The following is an 18,553-nucleotide window of genomic DNA, read 5'->3' as shown; positions in this document are numbered from 1 at the left end:
TCAAGCTGTGTTCATATGTTTTGCAGCTTCTGAAATCACTAGCGTCAAATTAATTGAAATTTCTTTAAACTGTTGGTTTTAAAGAGAGACCTAATCAAGTCAGCCAACAATAATTCTCTAGGTTGGTAATTAATGAGTTTAATAATTTATCTAGTGTTGAATAATTCTTTTTATGGCTGATGAATTTATAAATAATTATCTAGGATTAGAAGAATATGCAATATTTTCATTTATATTAAATATCTCAGAAAGTTAATCACCTAAATCTGGACTGATATCCTGGAGGAATCTAAAATTCATTGAGGCTTCATTTCTATCAGAATTCCACGTTTGAGGTTTCTCCTTTTCAGAGGTTCTGGTTTCATATTATTTTTTTTTCTCAGAGACTTTGCTACCTTAGGCAGCTATTTACATCTTCAGGGCCTTCAGAAAAACTATCTTATCTAAATAATGTCCTCACTAGCCCATGGGGATACTTCTGGGGATGAGAAGTTATATTTTTATTCCTTCTGCTTTGTAAGTATAACAGTATATTGTTGTTGTATAACAGTAAAACTTCTGGTTAATGCTGTGGAAAAAAGAATTGGTGGAAGCTGTTGTCTGACGTCCTTCTTTTGATGGTTTCAAATGTGATGTGAGATTGAGTGAGGAATGCTCATGAAAGATTCCTGGCCAATACACACAGGCTTACCTGTGGTATCTAACCTTAGTAAAAGAAGAAAAGAGTCATCAGGAGAATATTTGATTTTATTGAGAAAGATACCTGCAAAACCCTAAGGAATCCTTGTGTGTGTGTGCTTAATGGCTCAGTCATATATGACTCTTTGTGATCCCATGGGCTCCCGCCAGGCTCCTCTGTCCATGGGATTTTACAACAAGAATACTGGAGTGAATTGCCAGTTCCTACTCCAGGGGATCTTCCTGACCCAGGATCAAACCCACATCTCCTACATTGCAGGGGGATTCTTTACCACTGAGCCACCTAGGAAGCCCAAGGAAACCTTAGGAAGCAGAAAAAAAACATAGCTCACTCAACTGTCATATCAATAATAAGACTTTGTTGAAATCCAGGACAGGAAAGTGATTTTAAAAATGTTACACATATTTTGCAGTGAAAATATTTATTTATTAAAAAATCTCTATTTCTAAAGCCTTAAATTGCACTGAATTACCCTCCTAACAAAATCTAAAGATAATTTGAAGGTTTTTCCTTAAGAGATTTGGAGCTTTAAAATTCTTCATTTTTCTTTTTTGATTAGATTGCTGCAAAAGTAATTCTATGAATTTTAAATCATTATAACTAGACTCAAACACATCTTTATTAGTCAAAATAGGAACCATTACAATCAACACATTTTTGCCAATGAGAAATAAGTTTGTTTATTCCAATAGCATAAAAATCCCTGCTTCAGGATTCGACAGACTCTTGGAAAACATTTTCTGCCTCCTGCTGGTTGTGGAAGTGCTTTCCCTGTAACAAGTTGTCAAGATGCTTGACGAAGAGGTAGTCAGTTGGTGAGAGGTCAGGTGAATATGGTGGATGAGGCAAAACTTTGTAGCCCAATTCCTGCAACCTGTGAAGCGTTGGTTGTAGAACACGTGGTCGGATGTTGTCATGGAGAATTGGGCCCTTTCTGTTGACTAGTGCTGGTTGTAGGCATTGTAGTTTTCAGTGCATCTCATCAATTTTGCTGAGCATACTTCTCAGATGTAATGGTTTCACCAGGATTTAGAAAGCTGTAGTGGGTCAGATGGGCAGCAGACCTCCAAACAGTGACCATGACTGTTTTTTTTGGTGCAAATTTAGTTTTGGGAAGTGCTTTGGATCTTCTCTGTCCAACCACTGAGCTGGTCATTACTAAATGTTGTATAAAATCCACTTTCCATCACACATCACAATCCGATTAAGAAATGGTTTGTTGTTGTTGCATAGAATAAGAGAAGACAACAATTCAAAATGAAGATTTTTTTTTTTCTGTCAGCTCATGAGACACCCACTAAGTGAGTTTTCTCACCTTTTCCGTTTGCTCCAAATGCTGAACGACTGTAGAAAGTCAATGTTGAATTTTTTGGCAGCTTCTCGTGCAGTTTTAAGAGGATCAGCTTCAATGATTGCTCTCAATTGGTTGTTGTCACCTTCCAATGGCTGGCCATTACACTCATCTTCAAGGCTCTAGTTTCCTTTGCAAAACTTCGTGAATCACCACTGTGTTGTATGTTTGTTAGGAGTTCCTGGGCCAAATGCATTGTTGATGTTCCAAGTTGTCTCCACTGCTTTATGACCCATTTTGAACTCAAATAAAAATCACTTGAATCTGCTTTTTGTCTGACATCGTGTGTATGTGCACGTGTGTGTGTATGCTCAGTTGTGTCCAACTCTTTGTGACACATGGACTATAGCCTGCCAGGCTCTTCTGTCCATGGAATTTTTCTGGCAAGAATACTGGAGTGGAAGACGAGCCATTTTCTTCTCCAGGGGATCTTCCCAACCCAGGAATCGAACCCGCATCTCTTGTGTTCCCTGCATTGGCAGGCTTCATCACTTTATCACTCAGGTTTCTTTATCATTGGGCTACTTGAGAAACCCCTAATATCATTGCCATAGTCTAAAATAAATATAATATAAGCAGCAAGTAGTAAGTCAGCAAAAAAATAAAGTGAGAAATGCGTATTAAAACATATAACATAACCACATTTATGGAGAATGTATTCCAATATCAAATGGCAAATTTCAACAGTCCAAAAACTTCAACCTAATACTTCATATAGGTCTGTTGGATTTTTCAGAATAATGCAAAGTACATCAGACGTGCTCAAATACATAGAAGTAGGAAAGTCTCAGCATAGATAATTATCAATAAAATAACATAAGGAATAATTCACTTCCTGTTTGAAATGTACAGTTCAAATTAGCTGAATTTACCAAGTCAAACATTAGCAATATTGTTACAAAGAGATGGTATAGTGTAGTGTGAAGAACACAGACTTTGGTTTACAGCCTCCTCTGCTGACTGACGGGTGTGTGCTATTTGGCAAACCACTCAACTGCTCTGAATATGTTTAGTTACAAAATAAAAGGAATATAATGAGGATCAAGAGAGAATGTTTTTAGAAATGTTTTCTAAACTGTAAGTTCAAATGTTATCATTAGCAATAATAATCTGGAGAAGGCAATGGCACCCCATTCCAGTACTCTTGCCTGGAAAATCCCAAGGATGGAGGAGCCTGGTGGGCTGAAGTCCATGGGGTTGCTAAAAGTCGGACATGACTGAGCGACTTCACTTTCACTTTTCACTTTCATGCATTGGAGAAGGAAATGGCAACCCACTCCAGTGTTCTTGCCTAGAAAATCCCAGGGATGGGGGTGCCTGGTGGGCTGCCGTCTATGGGGTCGCACAGAGTCGGACACGACTGAAACGACTTAGTAGTAGCAGCAGCAGCAGCAGCAATAATAATTAGAAAACAATAGTTTCATTTACAGTTCATGTGAGTGATCTTGATGTTTTGGTCTGTACTTACTCTTAAGGAATTTATTGAATTAATAATCCTGCAAAAGTAAAACCAAAAGCCTCTATTGGTTATTGCCTATAAAACACACACATATATATACATACATAGAAACATACATACATGCATGTATGATCTATTGATTAGACTAGCTAAGTCACTGCAACAAACAAACATCAAAATAGTGGTTTAGTAAACAATTTTACCATGATGGTGTGATCACTCACCTAGAGCCAGACATCCTGGAATGTGAAGTCAAGCGGACTTTAGGAAGCATCTCTGTAAACAAAGCAGGTGGAGGTGATGGAATTCAGTTGAGCTATTTCAAATCCTAAAAGATGATGTTGTGAAAGTGCTGCACTCAATATACCAGCAAATCTGAAAAATGCAGCAGTGGCCACAGGACTGGAAAAGGTCAGTTTTCATTCCAATCCCAAAGAAAGGCAATGCCAAAGAATGCTCAAATTATTACACAATTGTACTCATCTCACACTCTAGCAAAGTAATGCTCAAAATTCTCCAAGCCAGGTTTCAACAATACATGAACCATAGCTTTCTTATCCATTCATCTGCTGATTTGAATCAATTCTAATGAGGTGGATGAAACTGGAGCCTATTATACAGAGTGAAGTAAGCCAGAAAGAAAAACACCAATACAATATACTAACACATATATATGGAATTTAGAAAGATGGTAACAATAACCCTGTGTATGAGACAGCAAAAGAGACACTGATGTATAGAACAGTCTTATGGACCCTATTGGAGAGGGAGAGGGTGGGAAGATTTGGGAGAATGGCAGTGAAACATGTATAATATCATGTATGAAACGAGTTGCCAGTCCAGGTTCGATGCAGGATACTGGATGCTTGGGGCTAGTGCACTGGAATGAGGAGGGAGGAGGGTTCAGGATGGGGAACACATGTATACCTGTGGTGGATTCATTTCGATATTCGGCAAAACTAATACAATATTGTAAAGTTTTAAAAAAAACAAAACAATACATGAACCATGAACCATGAACTTCCATACATTCAAGCTGGTTTTAGAAAAAGCAGAGGAACCAGAGATCAAATTGCCAAAATCCATTGGATCATTGAAAAAGCAAGAGAGTTCCAGAAAAACATCTACTGCTGTTTTATTGACTACGTCAAAGCCTTTGACTGTGTGAATCAAAACAAACTGTGAAAATTCTTCAAGAGATGGGAATACCAGATCACCTTACCTGCCTCCTGAGAAATCTGTATGCAGGTCAAGAAGCAACAATTAGGACTGGACATGGAACAACAGACTGGTTCAAAATTGGGAAAGGAGTATGTCAAGACTGTATATTTTCACACTGCTTATTTAATTTATATACAGAATACATCATGTGAAGTGCCAGGCTGGATGAAGCACAAGCTGGAATCAAGGTTACTTGGAGAAATATCAATAACCTCAGATATGCAGGTGACACCACCCTTAGGCAGACAGTGATGAAGAACTGAAGAGCCTCTTAATGAAAGTGAAAGAGGAGAGTGAAAAAGTTGGCTTAAAACTCGACATTCAGAAAACTAAGATCATGGCATCCGGTCCTATCACTTCATGGCAAATAGATGGGGAAACAATGGAAACAGTGAGAGACTTTATTTTCTTAGGCTCCAAAATCCCTGAAGATGGTGACAGCAGCCATGTTATTAAAAGACTCTTGCTCTTTGGAAGAAAACCTATAACCAACCTAGACAGCATATTAAAAAGTAGAGACATTACTTTGCCAGCAAAGTTCCCTCTAGTCAAAGCTATGGTTTTTCCAGTAGTCATGTATGGATGTGAGAGTTGGACTATAAAGAAAGCTGAGCACCGAAGAATTGATGCTTTTGAACTGTGGTGTTGGAGAAGACTCTTGAGAGTCCCTTGGACTGCAAGGAGATCCAACCAGTCCATCCTAATGAAAATCAGTCCTGAGTATTCACTGGAAGGACTGATGCTGAAGCTGGAACACCAATATTTTGGCCACCTGATACAAAGAGTTGACTCATTGGAAAAGAGTCACCCTGTGGCTGGGAAAGATTAAAGGCGGGAGGAGAAGGGGACGACAGAGGATGAAATGGTTGAATGGTATCACCAACTTGATGGAAATGAGTTTGAGTAAGCTCCGGGAATTGGTGATGGACAGGGAAGCCTGACGTGCTGCAGTCCATGGGGTTGCAAGAGGCGGACATGACTGAGCAACTGAACAGAAACAATCTTAAGTGTTTTCATCTGGCTGGTAACTCTGCTGCTTATAGTCAAATAGGAGCACAGCTGGAATGACCTTGTAGCTGTGAAAAGGAGGAGAGTGTCTAGTCTGGTTGCACTGATGTCCACTCAAGCAAGTAAGGTGAAATGTGCACAAATTGCTTCTACTCACATTCTATTGTCAAGAGCTTGGGCACATAGCCACATTAGGTGAAGGGACCCTGGGCGTACACAGGGTCTATCTTTGCATCTGTATCCAACCTAGAACTTTATTCCTATCAAAAGAACAGGTGGCATGTCCACCATAAAGGGTACTGCTTTTTCCTTATTTTGCTTTTAGTGGAATACCTAGTACATTGAATGATTTTGATATTAAATAAGATACCATGTGGATAGTACATTTGTGTTTGATATATGGTCAGTACTCAACTGATAGTTGCTATTATTACACAAATGTTTCAGTTAATATCAGGGAACAAAAATGTATTTTTGGTACAATATTTGGTATCTGAAAAGGTAATAACTCATGTTCATGTTTCATCCATGACATTTCCTATAGTCATTAAAAATGTAAAAATCATGTAGATAAAAGGATTCCAGTCATATTAGATGTAAATATTGCATATATGAGTTTGCTTAATGCTGTTAGTCATGAACCTCTTCATGGATCACAGCCTTGTCGTGGCAAAAGTGTTTTGATAACTCAATGAAGCTATGAGCCATGCTGTGCAGGGACACCCAAGACAGATGGGTCATAGTAAAGAGTTCTAACAAAATGCGGTCCACTGGGGAAGGAAATGGCAATCTACTCCAGTATTCTTGCCTGGAGAACACCATGTCAGTCTGAAAAGGCAAAAAGACATAATACTGGAAGATGAGACCCCCAAATTGGAAGGTGTCCAATATGCTACTGGGAAAGAGTGGAGGATAGTTACTAATAGCTCCAATAAGAATGAAGTGACTGGGCCAAAGCAGGAATGACACTCAGCTGGGGATATGCCTGGTTGTGAAAGTAAAGTCCGATGCTGTACAGACCAACACTGCATAGGAACCTGGAATGTTAGGTCTATGAATCAAGGTAAATTGGATGTGGTCAAGCAGGAGATGGCAAGAGTGTGCATCAACATTTTAGGAGTCAGTGAATTACAATGGATGGGAATGGGTGAATTTAAATTCAGATGACCATTATATCTACTCCTGTGGGCAAGAACCCCTTAGAAGAAATCAAGTAGCCATCATAGTCAACAAAAGAGTCTGAAATGCAATACTTGGGTGCAGTCTCAAAAACAACAGAATGGTTTTGGTTTATTCCCAAGGCAAACCATTAAATATCATAGTAATCCAAGTCTATTCCCCAACCACTAATGCCAAAGAAGCTGGAGTTGAATGATTCTATGAAGACTTACAAGACCTTCTGGAACTAATACCAAAAAACATATACTTTTCATCATAAGGGATTGGAATGCAAAGGTAGGAACTCAAGAATTATCCAGAATAATAGGCAAGTTTGGCCTTGGACTACAAAATGAAGCAGGGCAAAGGCTAACAGAGTTTTGTCAAGAGAATACACTGGTCATAGCAAACACCCTTTTCCAACAACTTAAGAGATGACTCTACACATGGACATCACCAGATTGTCAATAGTAAAATCAGATTGATTATGTTTTTTGCAGCTAAAGATTGAGAAGCTCTATAGAGTCAGCAAAAGCAAGATTTGGAGCTGACTTTGGCTCTGATCATCAGCTCTTCATTGCAAAATTGGGCCTCAAATTGAAGAAAGTAGGGCAAACCATCAAGCCATTCAGGTATGACCTAAATCAAATCCCCTATGATTATACAGTGGAAATGAAAAATAGATTCAAGGGATTAGACCTAGTAGAAGTAGATAGAGTACCTGAAGAACTATGGACAGAGGTTTGTAACACTGTACAGAAGATGGTAACCAAAACCATCCCCAAGAAAAAGAAATGCAAAGGCCAAGTGGTTGTCTGAGGAGGCCTTACAAACAGCTAAGAAAAGAAGAGAAGTGAAAGGCAAAGAAGGGGAAAGGTATAACCAAAGGAATGCAGAGTTCCAGCAAATAGCAAGGAGAGATGTGAAAACCTTCTTAAGTGAACAATGCAAAGAAATAGAGGAAAACAATAGAATGGGAAAGACTAAAGGTCTCTTTAAGAAAACTGGGGATATCAAGGGACCATTTCTTGCAAAGATGAGCATGATAAAGGACAGAAACAGTAAGATTCTAGCAGAAGCAGAAGAGATGAGAAAGAGGTGGCAAGAATATACAGAAGAACTATACAAGAGAGGTCTTAATAATCCAGATAACCACTGTGATGTTGTCACTCACCTAGAGCCAGGCATCCTGGAGTGTGAAGTCAAGTGGCCTTAGGAAGCATTACAAAGAACAAAGCTAGAGGAGGTGACGAAATTCCAGCTGAGCTATTTAAAAAACCTCAAAGATGATGCTGTTAAAGTGCTGTACTCAATATGCCAGCAAATTTGGAAAACAGCAGTAGCCACAGAACTGGAAAAGATCAGTTTTCATTCCAGTCCCAAGAAGGGCAACGCCAAAGAATGTTCAGACTACTGTACAGTTGTGTTCATTTCACATGCGAGCAAGGAAGTGCTCAAAACCCTTCAAGCTGGACTTCAGCAGTACGTGAACCAAGACCTTCCAGATGTACAAGCTAGGTTTCAAAGAAGCAGAGGAACCAGAGATCAAATTGTCGACATTTGTTGTATCATGGAGAAAACAACGGAGATCAAGAAAAACATCTACTTCTGCTTCACTGACTATGCTAAAGCCTCTGACTGTATGGATCACAACAAACTGGAAATTTCTTAAAGAGATAGGAATGCCAGATCACCTTACCTGCCTCCTGGGAAACCTGAATGTGGGTCAAGAAGCAACAGTTAGAACCAAACATGGAACAATGGACTGGTTCCAAATTGGAAGAGGAGTACGTCAAGGCTGTATATTGTCACCCTACTTATTTAACTTAAATGCAGTGTACATCATGTGAAATGCTGGGCTGGATGAAGCAGAAGCTGAAATCAAGACTGCTGGGAGAAATATCAACAACCTCAGATAGGCAGATAATACCATTCTAATGACAGAAAGTAAAGATGGACTAAAGAGCCTCTTGATGAGAGTGAAAGAGGAGAATGAAAAAGCTGGCTTAAAACTCAACATTCAAAAAACTTAGATTATGGCATCTTGTCCCATCACTTCATGAGAAATATAAAGGTAAAAAGTAGGTTTCTGTAGAAACAGTGACAGATTTTATTTTCTTGGGTCCAAAATCACTGTGTATGGTGACTGTAGCCATGAAATTAAAGTCGCTTGATCCTTGGAAGAAAAGCTATGACAAACCTTGACAGCATATTAAAAAGTAGAGACATTACTTTGCCAAAAAATGTCTGCTAGTCAAAGCTATGGTTTTTCCAGTAGTCATGTATGGATATGAGAGTTGGGCCATAAAGAAGGCTGAGCACTGAAGAGTTGATACTTTCAAATAGTGGTGTTGGAGAAGACTCTTAAGGTCCCTTGGACTGCAAGGAGATCAAACCAGTCAATCCTAAAGGAAATCAACCATGGATATTCAGAAGTACAGTTGCTGAAGCTGAAGCACCAATACTTTGGCCACATAATGTGAAGAGCCAGCTCATTGGAAAAAGACCCCGAACCTGGGAAAGATTGAAGGCAAAAGGAGAAGGGGGCAGCAGAATATGAGATGGTATGTAACATCATTGACTCAATGGACATGAATTTGGGCAAACTCTGGAGGATAGTGAGGATAGAAGAACCTGATGTGCTAGAGTCCATAGGGTCACAAAGAGTCAAATATTACTTAGTGACTGAACAACAGCAATTTGTCATAAAAGTAAATTGATGATCAAAAGATGCATCTTTGAAAGTAAGAGGGAAACAGAATTTATTTTTAAAGTGTTTTATGAATCTGTTCAGTTCAGTCACTCAGTCCTGTCCAACTCTTTGCAACCCCATGAACTGCAGCACACCATGCCTCCTTGTCCATCACCAACTCCTGGAGTTTACCCAAACTCAGGTCCATTGAGTCAGTGATGCCATCCAACCATCTCATCCTCTGTCGTCCCCTTCTCCTCCTGCCCTCAATCTTTTCCAGCATCAGGGTCTTTTCAAATGAGTCAGCTCTTTGCATCAGGTGGCCAAAGTATTGGAGTTTCAGCTTCAACATCAGTCCTTCCAATGAACACCCAGGACGGATCTCCTTTAGGATGGACTGCTTGGATCTCCTTGCAGTCCAAGGGACTCTCAAGAGTCTTCTCCAACACCACAGTTCAAAAGCATCAATTCTTCGGTGCTCAGCTTTCTTTGTAGTCCAACTCTCACATCCATACATGACCACTGGAAAAACCATAGCCTTGACTAGACGGACCTTTGTTGAGAAAGTAATGTCTCTGCTTTTCAATGTGCTGTCTAGGTTGGTCATAACTTTCCTTCCAAGGAGTAAGTGTCTTTTAATTTCATGGCTTCAGTCATCATCTGTAGTGATTTTGGAGCCCCCCCAAATAAAGTCAGCCATTGTTTCCACTGTTTCTCCATCTATTTGCCATGAAGTGACAGGACTGGATGCCATGATCTTAGTTTTCTGAATGTTGAGCTTTAAGCCAACTTTTTCACTTTCATCAAGAGGGTCTTCAGTTCTTCGCTTTCTGCCATAAGGGTGGTGTCATCGGCATATCTGAGGTTATTGATATTTCTCCTGGCAACCTTGATTCCAGCTTGTGCTTCATCCAGCCCAGAGTTTCTCATGATGTACTGTGCGTATAAGTTAAATAAGCAGGGTGACAATATGCAGCCTTGACGTACTCCTTTTACTATTTGGAACCAGTCTGTTGTTCCATGTCCAGTTCTAACTGTTGCTTCCTGACCTGCATACAGGTTTCTCAAGAGGAAGATCAGGTGGTCTGGTATTCCCATCTCCTTCAGAATTTTCCAGTTTGTTGTGATCCACACAGTCAAAGGCTTTGGCATAGTCAATAAAGCAGAAATAGATGTTTTTCTGGAATTCTCTTGCTTTTTCGATAATCCAGCAGATGTGGCAATTTGATCTCTGGTTCCTCTGCCTTTTCTAAAACCAGCTTTAATATCTGGAAGTCCACGGTTCACGTATTGCTGAAGCCTGGCTTGGAGAATTTTTAGCATTACTTTACTAGCGTGTGAGATGAGTGCAATTGTGCAGAAGTTTAAGCATTCTTTGGCCTTTCTTTGGGATTGAAATGAAAACTGAACTTTTCCAGTCCCATGGCCACTGCTGAGTTTTCCAAGTTTGCTGGCATATTGAGTGCAGCATTTAAATGGCATTATCTTCTAGGATTTGAAATAGCTCAACTGGAATCCCATCACCTCCACTAGCTTTGTTTGTAGTAATGCTTCCTAAGGCCCACTTGACTTCATATTCCAGGATGTCTGGCTCTAGGTGAGTGATCACACCATCGTGATTATCTGGGTCATGAAGGTCTTTTTTGTATAATTCTTCTGTGTATTTTTGCCACCTCTCCTTAATATCTTCTGCTTCTGTTAGGTCCATACCATTTGTGTCCTTTATTGAGTCCATGTTTGCATGAAATGTTCCCTTGGTATCTCTAATTTTCTTGAAGAGATCTCTAGTCTTTCTCATTCTATTTTTTTGAATCTGTTAGTTATGAAATCTGTTATGAAACTGTTAGTTATGAAAAAAACTTTGACATATATAATTCTTACTGCAAATATTCCCAAATTAATAAATTTATCACCATCTAATAATTTTTGTGAATTATGAAATAATACATCACTCCCTAAGCAATTAAATTGCAGTATAGACTAGAATTTGAGGGATTTAAAAGATCTTTCTTTTTAAATTAGCCCTTCAGTTTCAAGGCTAAGCAAGATTAAGTATGGGAATTTTTGCAATGCAAAAAAATTTCTTAATGACATACAGGAAGAACTATAGCATTCTTGTGCTGTCTTGCTGGCTGGAATGTTGTGATGACTGGTAGTCTCTGTACTGTCTGAGCACAGAAATTTAAAGCTAACCTTGGTTTTTCAGTGCTTTAAATTTCCCTGTGTGTGTGTGTGTATGTATGTGTGTGTGTGTGTCTGTTAAGTCTGAGATGTAAAGGCGTAATAATACAGTAAGTTAAATCACTATTGCATCCATGTATTCTGCTAGGCAAGTCAATCAAATGAAAGCAAATTTGCATCCACCAACTGAAGTTCAAATTTAACACATACCTTAAATATGCTTCTATCATTAACATATAACATAGTTGAGCAGACAGAGATCTAACTTACTATCAGTTCAGTTCAGTCGCTCAGTTGTGTCCGACTCTTTGCGATCCCATGAATCACAGCATGCCAGGCCTCCCTGTCCATCACCATCTCCCAGAGTTCACTCAAACTCACGTCCATCGAGTCGGTGATGCCATCCAGCCATCTCATTTTCTGTCGTCCCCTTCTCCTCCTGCCCCCAATCCCTCCCAGCATCAGGGTCTTTTCCAATGAGTCAATTCTTCTCATGAGGTGGCCAAAGTACTGGAGTTTCAGCCTCCACATTCCTTCCAAAGAACACCCAGGGCTGATCTCCTTTAGAATGGACTGGTTGGATCTCCTTGCAGTCCAAGGGATTCGAAAGAGTCTTCTCCAACACCACAGTTCAAAAGCATCAATTCTTTGGCCCTCAGCTTTCTTCACAGTCCAAATCTCGCATTCATACATGACCACTGGAAAAACCATAGCCTTGACTAGACGGACCTTTGTTGGCAAAGTAATATCTCTGCTTTTCAATATGCTATCTAGGTTGGTCATAACTTTTCTTCCAAGGAGTAAGTGTCTTTTAATTTCATGGCTGCAATCACCATCTGCAGTGATTTTGGAGCCCAAAAAGTAAAGTCTGACACTATTTCTACTGTTTCCCCATCTATTTGCCATGAAGTGATGGGACCAGATGCCATGATTGTAGTTTTCTGAATGTTGAGCTTTAAGCCAACTTTTTCACTTTCCTCTTTCACTTTCATCAAGAGGCTTTTTAGTTCCTTTTCACTTTCTGCCATAACAGTGGTGTCATCTGCATATCTGAGGTTATTGATATTTGTCCTGGCAATCTTGATTCCAGTTTGTGCTTCTTCCAGCCCAGAGTTTCTCATAATGTACTCTGCATATAAGTTAAATAAGCAGGGTGACAATATGCAGCCTTGACGTACTCCTTTTCCTATTTGGAACCAGTCTGTTGTTCCATGTCCAGTTCTAACTGTTGCTTCCTGACCTGCATACAGGTTTCTCAAGAGGCAGGTCAGGTGGTCTTGTATTCCCATCCCTTCAAGAATTTTCCACATTTTATTGTGATCCACACAGTCAAAGGCTTTGGCATAGTCAATAAAGCAGAAATAGATGTTTTTTTGGAACTCTCTTGCTTTTTCCACGATCCAGCGGATGTTGGCAATTTGATCTCTGATTCTTCTGCGTCAACTTGCTATAGCAGCATACAAATGTGAAGGCTGGTCCTTCTTATCAAAATAGTCCATGCTCTCTCAGCACTGTATAGAAGGATTTGTTCTTGTCTGTGTAGCCATGGCATAGGAAGTCCTCAGTGCCACTTGAGTCCACCTGTCACTTTATAATGGCAGATAACTGAAAATATACTGTGCACCTACTGTGTAACCAGAAATGCATATAGTGAACTATAAAAAATTAGTTATCTTTAAATTCAATTCATTCTAAGAAAAATTGGAAGGCACTACATGAATTTTCAAGTTAAACAGAACTGAAGTACAATCCTAGCTCTCAAACTTACTAACCGTGCAATACTACAAAGTTATCTTTTCTGAACATGAGTGTTCCCATCTGTATAGTAATACCTCAAAGAGCTTATGGGAAGATTAAATGGAGGAAGACAAGCAATGAAAAATGTCAAGTACAGATGGGGAAAATCATAGAGTTACAGGGAAACCTTTAGGTAGAACTGTTTCGATATGGTATTTGTAGTAATTTTTTCTCCCCAGGTTCCAGTCTCTCTTTCCCTCTCTCTTTTGATTACTTCTGCTCACTATTCAGCATTGCTTGCTTTTGTTTTCTGAAATATGATAGATGGGATGTGGCACGTCCTGTTATCCAAAGCAGTGTCTTGGGTTAATTTGTTTCGGCACTTGCCCTGTCCTCTGTGTTGTTCTGGTGGGAGGAATTTAAAGGTCTCAGTGGCTTCAAAAGAGAACAAGAACATCCAGGAACTATATTTTGACACTGATTTCTCTTTCAAACTAAACAGTCTGATTGTATAAGAATGGCCTGCTCTTGGATGAAAGCCAGTGTTATCTGTTGATCAGGGTATTTGTTCTCTTTTTTTCCCTTTGCCCCATCATTTTGTCATTCAGTATCTTCACCTGTGGAGTGGGGCCATGGGTTTAGTGTTGAGAGTGCAAGATTATAATCACCCAAGGATCCTCATGCCCATTTTACATGTCAGCTTATCCATCTTTCTTCAGAGATGTAGCTTTTTCTAATGCAGGATACTTGGAGAATGAGTACAACAGAATAGTGATATGAGAATTTTGATATGCCTATTATGATACTAATTGTTATAAACATTAGGGTTGTGAAGTACATTGCTTGACGAAACAGCAGACCTGGTGTGCCTAGGTGTCTGAAACAGAACACAACCACAACAAAACTGCATTTCCTCTACCCCTTCTAGTCTTTCCCATTTCAGTACTGGCACTGTCATCCACCTGGTACTTGTTCAAGCCAAATGTCTAGGAGGTAGCACTGTTTCTGACTTTCCAGGTGCTAATAGTAAAGAACTATCCTCCCAAAGTAGGAGACGTAAGAGACGCAAGTTTGATCCCTGGGTCTGAAAGATCTGCTGGAGGAGGGCATGGCAACACACTCCAGTATTCTAGCCTGGAGAATCCCATGGACAGAGGAGCCTGGTGGGCTACAGTCCACGGGGTCACAAAGAGTCAGTATCTCAGATCTGTCTTTTCTTTTTTTCCCCTAACTTTCTAGTCCAAGTCAGCATGGTATCTTCTTTGTGTCCTTTCTTGGATAGTTGCTCCCCCTGAATTTATTATGTGTCTCTCTCCTGCTTCAGAACCCTTGAAAGGTCCCATCCCACTTAGGAAATCCACTCTCCTTATTCCAGCTTTCAAAGTCCTACACTTGCCTACTCCTCTGAGCTGCTTTTGTGGTACTGTCTCTCCCTAGCTTGCTCTGGCCACATGCCAAACGTCTTTGTGCTTAAATCCAGTGCACTGGGTATTCCCTGTGCCTAAGAGCTCTTCCTCCTTATCCTCAGAAGATGTTTCCTTCCTGACATTTCAATTTCAGCCTAAAAGACACCTTCTCAGAGAGGACTTTCCTGTTGCTTTCCTTCATGTGATTACTTTTAGTTATCTCCGAAGCATTTACAAGCCTCTGACCCCTTAGGGGCTAAGTTCTTTCACCGTATTCACAGAACCTGCAACAATGCCTGTTTACAATCTATTTAGCATGTATTTATTAAAAAGCTTTTTTGCTTTTTCTTTGCAGTTTGTATATTAAGCAAGATTTAACTTCACATCAATTGTAGGAGAGCATTAATTAGTAATACCTATTATCAAATGGCACAGTGTTAGAGAATCTGCCTGCCAGTGCAGGAGATGTTGATTTGATCCCTGGGTCAGGAAGATCCCCTGGAGAAGGAAATGGCCACCCACTCCAGTATTCTTGCTGGGAGAATCTCATGGACAGAGGTGCCTGGTAGGCTACAGTCCATGGGATCACAAAGAGTCGGACACAACTGAGCACACACACACACACACAAATTAGTGATAGGTTCAGTTCAGTTCAGTTGCTCAGTCGGGTCGCCTTTGCGACCCCATGAATCGCAGCATGCCAGGCCTCCCTGTCCATCACCACTCCCGGAGTTCACTCAGACTCACGTCCATCGAGTCAGTGATGCCATGCAGCCATCTCATCCTCTGTCGTCCCCTTCTCCTCCTGCCCCCAATCCCTCCCAGCATCAGAGTCTTTTCCAATGAGTCAACTCTTCACATGAGGTGGCCAAAGTACTGGAGTTTCAGCTTTAGCATCAGTCCTTCCAATGAATATTCAGGGTTGATTTCCTTTAGAAAGGACTGGTTGGATCTCCTTGCAGTCCAAGGGACTCTCAAGAGTCTTCTCCAAATCCACAGTTCAAAAACATCAATTCTTTCCTCTCAGCTTTCTTTATGGTCCAACTCTCACATCCATATATGACCACTGGAAATCTGTTACTAGGTCACTCTTAATTTATTAGTTACAACAGGTGTAGCCTTAACCACTACAGATGAGTGTAACCCTAACTACTAGTAGAGACCAAGGAATGGAGGTATGGCACTTTCTCCATCAGTTAAGGAACACTTAACATAAATGCTCTAGCCAAAGAGCTGCCACCAAAAGTCTTTTTGAATTAAGTCAAGTGAAAGATCACATTGTTGACTGTATTTGCTTTTATAGTTATTGCTCCTGGCTCATGTGTTTTGAAGCCTATTGTTCAATATGTATTTGGTGAGTATTATAGCATATTTTCTCTCTCACTCTTGCCCTCCTCTTTCTCCTTCTTGTCCCCTTTCCTCTCTTCTCCTTCTTCTTCCCTCCCTCTACCCATGAGCCATGTGTGTGTGTGTGTGTCTGTGTGTGTGTATACACACACATACACACTTTTCTGTCCTTGTGGAAGGAATAATATCCTTTGAGGTTTGCTTAAAAAATTACCAGTGGTGCCAGTGTTAGAGATTAAGAAAGTCTCTGCAGTCCATTGCTATTATTATACCTCATTCAATACAGTTTTAAACTTGAATTCTCCAATAATGTTTTAAAAATAAAGCAGTGCAAGCAATAAATATCTTAAGAAGGAAATTGACTTTATATCTTTGGAATTTCCTTTAGTTCTTTGTTGAGAGCTGATCTCAGATGGCTCATGAAAGAATGAAAGAATGGACAAATTAATATTACTCTCAAGACTATCAAGCAAGTGTATAAATATATTTGAAAAGTAAGGCTACCTTGCAACATTATAAGTATTAAAAAGAACTTGACAGATGTGCTTTGGCCATAATAAGCATGATACCTAATCCAAATAAAATTATTTTTATTTTAAAATGTGATAGCAGATCTTTTCAGTATTTGTGGCTCAGTGGTAAAGAATCTGCCTGTCAATACAGTAGATGTAGATTTGATCTCTTGGAGAAGGAAATGGTAACCCACTCCAGTATTCTTGCTGGGAAATCCCCTGGACAGAGAGCCTGGTGGGCTACAGTCCATGGGGTCACAAAGAGTCAGATTTGACTTAGCAACTAAACAGCAACAAAGCAAGTCTTTGCAATATTAATGAAGAGTGCGTTGGCCATACCTACTGAACATGAGGCAACGTGCATGATCACTGTTTTGTTGTTCTTCTCACATGAAAGAATCAAAATTCAAAGATCCAAGGGAGGCAATTGAGTCCTGAGTAATATGTTCTTTACTTACTCCTTTTTCCCCCCCAAGAGTAAGAAAGAAGTTCTTAGACTCAATATACACATGTAAGGAACCTATTTACCTGTTTACCTGGCTCTTAGGAGCTGCTCAACACACATTAGCTGGTGTCATTATATAGCATAAGGCATTTCTTATCTATTGTTCCTATTCTGCTGGAAGTCATTCATGCTATTAAAATACAATTTGGGAGGACTCCTGGGAAGTGTAGCTTCTGAAGGTGGTTATCTATCCAGGAGGCAGAGCAACCCTGGAAAGCTACAGTTCAGCATGCTCTGTTTCGGTAGCGTGCTAGGTGTGTATAGAATAAAGGATTAGAATGCTGTCCTTTCCCCTTAGACTCATAATAAGAGCACCAGATCAGTGATTTCCAGAAAATAAACAACACCGACCTTTAAAGAAATCTCTGTTTTGATTCTTCCCCTGCCTCTGTGCCAGTAGGGATTTTCTGTTATGGTCAGAGATAAACAAAAAAGGGTAATGGGCTGTTATGAAACAACGAGAAAATATCCATCCTGGAGGGCAGGAGACCTGTGTGTGGCCAAGGAGACACTTATTGGGGGCTTCCAGAGATTGCACAAGCTAATCCCCTCTGTGGAAATTGCGATTCAGAGTCACTCTGCTTCTTTTGTGATTCAGGTTTTTCAAGCTGGCTTTGTTCATTTTTAGAGAGGATATGCTTTGTGATAGCCCTACCTAAGAAACTTTTAAGACAAGAAAAGTATCAGTGACATCTCTGAGAAGTATCATTCCATCGGTCTGTGTGTTACTGGGTCCAAACTCGCTCTGCTCACTGCACAATGCGCCAATGAATCCAAGAGACAGGTTGAGGCATGGAAGAGACTTTAATTGGGAGCCAGCTGACTGAGAAGATGGCAAGCTAGTGCCTCAGAATAACCATCTTATCAGGGTCTGGATGCCAGGTGTTTTCATAGATGAGAGATGAGGACAGTAAGGAAGTAAAGTAAAAAGGCCATTAATCTTGCAAGCATCTCCTAGAATGGCAAGCCTCAGGTGGATTATGTGTTAATTTCCCCCTTCCATCCATCTACAAGCACACAGGGTTCTGAACAAAGGCACTGTAGCTTAATAGTCAGGCAGAGGGGCAGGATTCTTGGAGGCAGGCCATTCTGTATGATTATAATAACAAAAGCAAGGAAAAGCAAGTCAGAGGAATGGTTCCATTGTGGAGTCAGAATTGGCTTCTTCTCTGCAACATGGGCAGTGGTATTGATAACACTAATGTGTTCCATCTGTAAGAATTCATCGTTTCTATTTTTAAATGGCTACCTGTGATTGTCAATATTCCTGAGATTT

General features: G+C 40.1%; 1 protein-coding gene across 1 annotated transcript in view; it reads left to right on the top strand.

The window, feature by feature from the left end:
- TAFA2 (TAFA chemokine like family member 2) overlaps nucleotides 1–18,553 on the top strand; it is a 565,192-nt gene that overhangs the window by 135,141 nt on the left and 411,498 nt on the right. The gene's annotated exons all lie outside the window — the stretch shown is intronic.

Source organism: Bos mutus, chromosome 5, assembly GCF_027580195.1.
Source record: "Bos mutus isolate GX-2022 chromosome 5, NWIPB_WYAK_1.1, whole genome shotgun sequence".
NCBI lineage: Eukaryota > Metazoa > Chordata > Mammalia > Artiodactyla > Bovidae > Bos > Bos mutus.
The sequence above is the reverse complement of the archived record's forward strand: the minus strand, read 5'-3'. Positions and strand labels throughout refer to the sequence as shown.